Genomic DNA, 6,377 nt, shown 5'->3' with positions numbered 1-6,377 from the left:
AGTACCAAGTTCATTGGGTTTTTGTGAGGCTCAGAGAAGCCATGCCTGCAAGGAGCTTTGCAAAATTTCAAAAGCAATATAAATGAAATGTCAGCTATGATGATGAATCAGAAACCTTTTCCAGGTTTGGAGCCCACAAACCTGGGGTCATTGGCCTCACCCCATGCTGCCTTTGCCTAATTCATAGGCTGCTTTTATGGAGGACTGAGTCTCAAAGATATGGGTCTGATTCTCACCTTTGCTTTTTTTTTTTTTACTTGTGTGACCTTGAGAGTCACTCTTGACCTCTGGGCCTCCTTCCTGATCTGGAATATGAGGAGTTTGGGTGAATGACCTCTTTTAGCTTTTACTCTATGATCCTGTGGCCTAATCACAGTACTTGACACATAGTTGGTGCTTAATAAATGTTTATTGATTAATCAAATCTTGGATCTGTCAATAATGTCAGTTACTAATTGTGTGGCCTTGGATAAGTCACTTAACTTCTAGGCTTTGGTTTTACTCAAGGGATTAAAATATCTCAAAGGTTATTTAAAACTCTTACTTCTATAATCTAATCAGTCACCCAGTTAATAAGCATTTATTAAGCACCTATTATGTGCCACAAACTCTGCTAAGTCCTGGGGATATAAATAAAGGCAAAGGACAGTCCTTGCTCTCGAGCCTCCAGTCTAATGAGGGTCCCTCCAGGGAGGATGCAGTTTTCCCTATTGACCCTTGCTTTCTCTGGCTGGGCTCACAGTGCCATACTCCCCACAGCATAGCTGCTGCCATCAATAGATTAAGTTCTTGTCCTCCTGCCCAGTTTATATCATAGGAAAGGCCCATGGGCCAGCCAGAGACTTCAGGGAAAACAATCCCTTCATGAGTTTGGGTTCTGAGAATAACATGTAAAACAGCAGGAGTCAGCTCAATGCAAAGCTTTATTGCAAGCAATAGGGAAGAGGGGGAAGGGAAAAGGAAAAGGGGATCGGACATACAACTCAGGTATATGGACTAACATAGAGCATAGCTCACATAAAGTTAGCTCTGCACTGAGAAACACAGAAACGTGGGTTCATTCAGCAGAGAGAGAGTGCTCCAAAGTGCCCTTCTGAGAGTGGGGTTCTTGTTCTCCAATTTTGGGTAACCCCCTTGGAGCTGGCTGAATTGTATATCACGAGTCAGGGCAAAATATCATTTTGGGGGGTTTGTTATCATGGGGAAAAAACAAGCTGGAGGTGCACAAAATATTATTTGAGGGATACAACTGTACAAAACCTTTGGGGCAGCTAGGTGGTGCAGTGAATAGAGCATCTGCCCTGGAGTCAGGAGAACTTGAGTTCAAATTTGACCTCAGACATTTGACACTTACTAGCTATGTGACCTTGGGCAAGTCACTTAACCCCGATTGCCTTGCCTTCTCCCCTCCAAAAAAAAAGAAAAATGTTATTGTCAATATTTTTCCATGAGTATGTTCTACAAGCTTATAGCCTTACTTAAAGGGAGACTGTCATGGTGGCCTCTAGAGCATCAGGCTTAATCTTATAACAATGGTTTCCATATATAGATTCTATAAGGTACAACCTCCCTTAAGGGGAACCTGTCATGGTGGTCTCAAGACCATCAGATCTAATCTTAATAATGAGGAGACAACATGCATACAACTATGTACAGACAAGTTTTTTATAGGATTAATTGGAGATTAATTAATTAATTAGAGGCAGAGAGAAGGTGCTAGCCTTAAGGGGAACTGAGAAAAAAATTATTGGAGGGGAGATTTTAGCTGGGGCTTGAAGGAAGTCAGGAGGTGAAATCAAGAAAAGATAATGAGCTCAGTTATGGACATGTTGAGCTTAGGATGTTTATGAGACATCTGCTTCAAGATATCCAACTGGCAATTGGAGGTATGAGATTGGAGATCAAGAGAGAGGTTAGGATTGTTCAGTTAGACCTGAGAATAATCTTCATAGGGATAATGGTTGAATCCATGGAAACCGATGAGATCACCGAGTGAAGTACTATCAGGGGAGAAGACCCAGGATAGAGCTTTGGGGGGACCACTCAGATGAAGATCCTGCAAAGACAGACTGAGGAGCAAGAATCAGGAGATAGAACCAAAGAAAAGAAAGGTGATCGACAGCATCAAAGCCTGCAAAGAGATTTTTAAAAGGGGATTGAGGAAAGACCCTTAGATTTGGCAGCTAAGAGCTGGTAACTGGGGAGAGAAGAGAACAATCCAAGATCCATCATCCTCATTATGTAATATTTACCAAATGCCTACTCACAAGTTGATAGCAGTTAAGCTGTGGTCACAGACAAGGAATACAGTGCTTCTCATAGTGCTGGTTACTCCCTTTCTGAGCAGCTAATCTGATGTTAAGTGTGCCTAGCCAGGTTGACAGAAACAAGAGGGATCAGGGGCAGGATTTGAACACAGAGCTTTCCTCCTCTTCATGCAATGCGAGATGCCCTACTGTACAAGACTGCCTTTTATTGTCTCCTAAATCATGACTTCCCTTTTATCTTCATCCTGAGCGGGAGGGTGACTTTTTTTCAGTTATTTAGCTATTCATATATTTTATGGAATCATAGAAGTCATCCTCAGCTTTAGACCTGAAAGGTTCCTTAGAAATCATGTGGTCCAATCCCCTCATTTAATAGATGAGGAAATTGAAGCCAGAGGATAAGAAATGACTTGACCAAGGTTACACTGGCTATAGCAAAGCAGAATTTGTCACCAGACCCTTGAACTCCAAATTTAGTAGTCTTTCCACTGTACTACATGTCCTCCTTCCTTCAAGGTCATTTTCCTTATTTTACAGATATGGAAACTCCACACTGGAGAAATGAAATGATGTGCCTAAGGTCTCTCAGCAACTAAAGGGTAAAAACTAAGATACTATGGAGCAACGACAAGCCTAATATGTGCTGACCTTTAGTGCAGTGCCTGTGACAAAGTAGGTGCTTAATAAATGCTAGTTATCTCACGGTGTAGTGGAAAAAAGGCAACTGGAATCAACTCAATGGTAATCTCCCAGAGGGCAGGCAATGAGTTTTTTTAATGGCTCTGTACCTCCTCCACCATGTAGCACAGTGCCTGGTACACAGCCACTCTCCATTCATTTCTGTGATCCCATGAACTGAAGCCCTGGTCCTCAGTCTGCATTTGCTTGCATTCCATGGCATGATGCCCAATCCCCTGCCCCAACAGTCCCATTGCATGGATGCTTCATTTGTGATTCTTTTCCTCACATCTGTAACACTCTGAGGCAACCTTGTGGAGTAAATCTGGAGAACAGATTTAACTTTTAATTGAATTAATTAAATTTTTAATTTAGTTCTAATATTTGATTTCATTTCTGACCTCCCAAGAAAGCAGAAAATTGGGTAGCCAGGGTGTGGAGGAACCCATGCCACATGGGTTCCCGGGGAGCCCAATCCCTGCCTACTGTTCTGTGTAATCTAGGGATAAAGCCCAACTTGTAACGATGGAATATATCACCTATTCCCTGTGAGGAATTTGAATCTCCAAGCTGGCCACCTAATAGTTCATTAAAAATGAAAGTTTCTCATGGCTCTTCAGGAAATGAAGAGTCCTGTTTCTTGCAGGTCTCAGCAGCCTGACTTATTTTGCATAGGGCTGCATCCTTAATTAGTGGTCCTTCTGTAAGTGTCTGCAATTAACGCAGTGATGATTAATAAAATAACTCCTTTGAAGCTCCATTTAGCCAGCAGAAGTGCACAATCAGGTATAATTAGTTCATCATTAATAAATCATGCCTGATTAACTAATCCTTTGATTGCAAACACAGTTATGGGAACAGCCTCTCCACCTGAGCACGGCTCATTTTTCTAAGCTGAACAAAATCTGGAGGTTAACCGGACAAAAAAAAAAAAAGTTCTCCCCAAATTGCATTAAGTAGCAAATGGATTGGGATGGGCTGGGGCACTTAAAGATGATGCCCACTTACAAGTCACTGAGCTGTATGAGCACCTGTCACTTAGGAGGGAAGGAGACTCGCAATTAGATCTGAGTAGATTCTACCCCACTCCCCTTCAAAGACTCCGGGGGACTGTTTTTATGGTTCTTATAATTGTTTCCAAATTCTCTGTTTGAAGTTTAAGAAAGGGAAATAAAATGGTGGAACTGGAAAATGGATGGAGGAAGAAACTCTAGATGGAACGCAGACACAACTCAAGCATTCTCACTTCCACACCTTTGCTCAGGCTATTCCATCATCTGGAATGCCCTCCCTTACTCCTCTTCATCTATCTGAAGGCCACCCCTCAACACTCAACTCAGGGCCTCTCTTTTGCAAGGGTTTCCCTAAATGTCTCAGCTCACAGAGACCTCTGTGCACACCTAATTGTTGGTTCCATTTGTTTGCCATCTACGATGTCTGACCTTATCTGTGTGTCTGTCTCTTGTATCCTCAGTTACAATGTAAACTCTTCATGGGTCCGTGCAAGCCCAGAATCCTATACTCCTTTGTGTTCTTTGCTGTGCCTTATCCATAATTAACACATAACGGATGTATGGGATTGATTTTTTGAGCTGATGTCAGTGGAAAAGATGACAGATCTCACCTGTGGGCTCCAAGTTTTGGTCACAATTCCTAGAACAGGGTAAGTGACTAATAAATGCTTATTTGACTGATTGACAGTTCTACTTGTGACCTGTTGAATGACCTTGAGCGGCAAGAGGTGCAAATTAAAATTCAGGATGTATAATAAAAAAATCCTCTCCCTTCATCTGAAAACCAGGCTAGAGTCTTACCATCACACAATACCAGAGATATATCTCTAGGCAACTTGCTTAACCTTTATGGACCTCAGTTTCCTCATCTGTAAAATGAATCCATTACACTAGATGATCCTTCCAGTTTTAAATCTGTGATCTTACGATCCTTGACCTCAAAGTCATTCTTGACTCCTCCCCTCCTCCATGTATTCTGTCATCTTATCATTTCCAGCTCTACAAATTTTCTCACATCTGTTCCCTTATTTCAACTCATGTGGCCACCACCATCCTGGTTCAGGATCTTATTACCTCTTTTTTTGGAGGGGAGGTAAAAAAAATCAATAAGCATTTATTAAGCACCTTCTATGTGCCAAGAACAAGAAGTCTTTTTCTACTTTCTTTTTCTTGTTTTCTCTTTCTCTCTCTGCTTCTTATTTGATTTCTTTGCTTCCTGATTCCTGCTATTACCCTCCCACTCTCTTCCCACTGTAAAAAAACAAAGCCCTTATAATATACATGGTTAAGCATAATAAATTCCCACATTGTGTGTGAAAATGTACCTCTTCACCTCTTACCTGACTACTGCTTATCGGTCTCCCTCCTCAGGTCTCTCCCCTCTCTGATCCATCCTCCCCCTCGGAGCTGCCAAAGTGATTTTCCTAAAGCACAGATAATTACCATACTCATCAAACTCTGGCTTTCCATTGCCTCTACGATCAATGAAAGTCTTTGCTTTCATGTTTAATGTCCTTCAATTCCTGGTCCCATTCTATTTTCCAGTCTTATTATACATTACTCTGCTTCATGAGCTCCATGGTCCAGCCAGATGGGTCTTATTTTTCCTTATCTCTCATCTCTCTGAGTCTTTGCTCTGGCTGTCCCCATGTCTGGAATGCATTCCCTCCTCACCTCCACCTCTTAAAATGCCTTGTTTCCTTCAAAACTCTGCTCAAGCATTATTTCTACATAATGCCTTTTCTGATCCTCCCCCCAATTATCTTGTATTGATTTTGTGTGTGGGTGTCACACACTCACACACACACACACACACACACACACACACACACACACACACATATACCTTTCCTGGTGGAAAGTAAGCTCCTTAAACCTGGGAGTTTCATTTTCTGTTTGTATTCCTGGTACCTGGCACATAGTAGATACTTAATCCATGTTTGTTGATTGAGTGAAGTCACTTAACCTCTTGATGACTCAGTTTCCTCATCTGTAAAATGGAGATGCCAATGCCATTATCACTCTGACCCCTTCCCTCCTCGCCACTCCTGGGCTAGTGTAAAGATCAATTGAATTGAGAACATCCATAGAAAATGCTTCCTAAACTTTAAACTACTAAAGAATCAACTGCTGATCATGTTATCAGGTCAAAGCCAGACAGATCCAGAGGATCCATGAAGCCCCTTTCCCTCCATTGTCATCTCCCCTCCCCTCCCTTATCCTCTCCTCTCCTCTCCACTCTCCCCTGACAGGATGAGCCTCCCCCTCTCAGCTGACTTTTCTACCCCTGCTGCTGTTCTTGCTGCTGCTGTTGCATCAGTCCCATAGTCTCGACCCTGTGACTCAGGCATCCTAGAAGTGGAAGCTGCCCATTGCCTCTCTAGATCTCACAATGGCTTGTACCAGAGAGAAGAAGCCA

Source organism: Notamacropus eugenii, chromosome 1 (assembly GCF_028372415.1).
Source record: "Notamacropus eugenii isolate mMacEug1 chromosome 1, mMacEug1.pri_v2, whole genome shotgun sequence".
NCBI classification, from domain to species: domain Eukaryota; kingdom Metazoa; phylum Chordata; class Mammalia; order Diprotodontia; family Macropodidae; genus Notamacropus; species Notamacropus eugenii.
The sequence above is the reverse complement of the archived record's forward strand: the minus strand, read 5'-3'. Positions refer to the sequence as shown.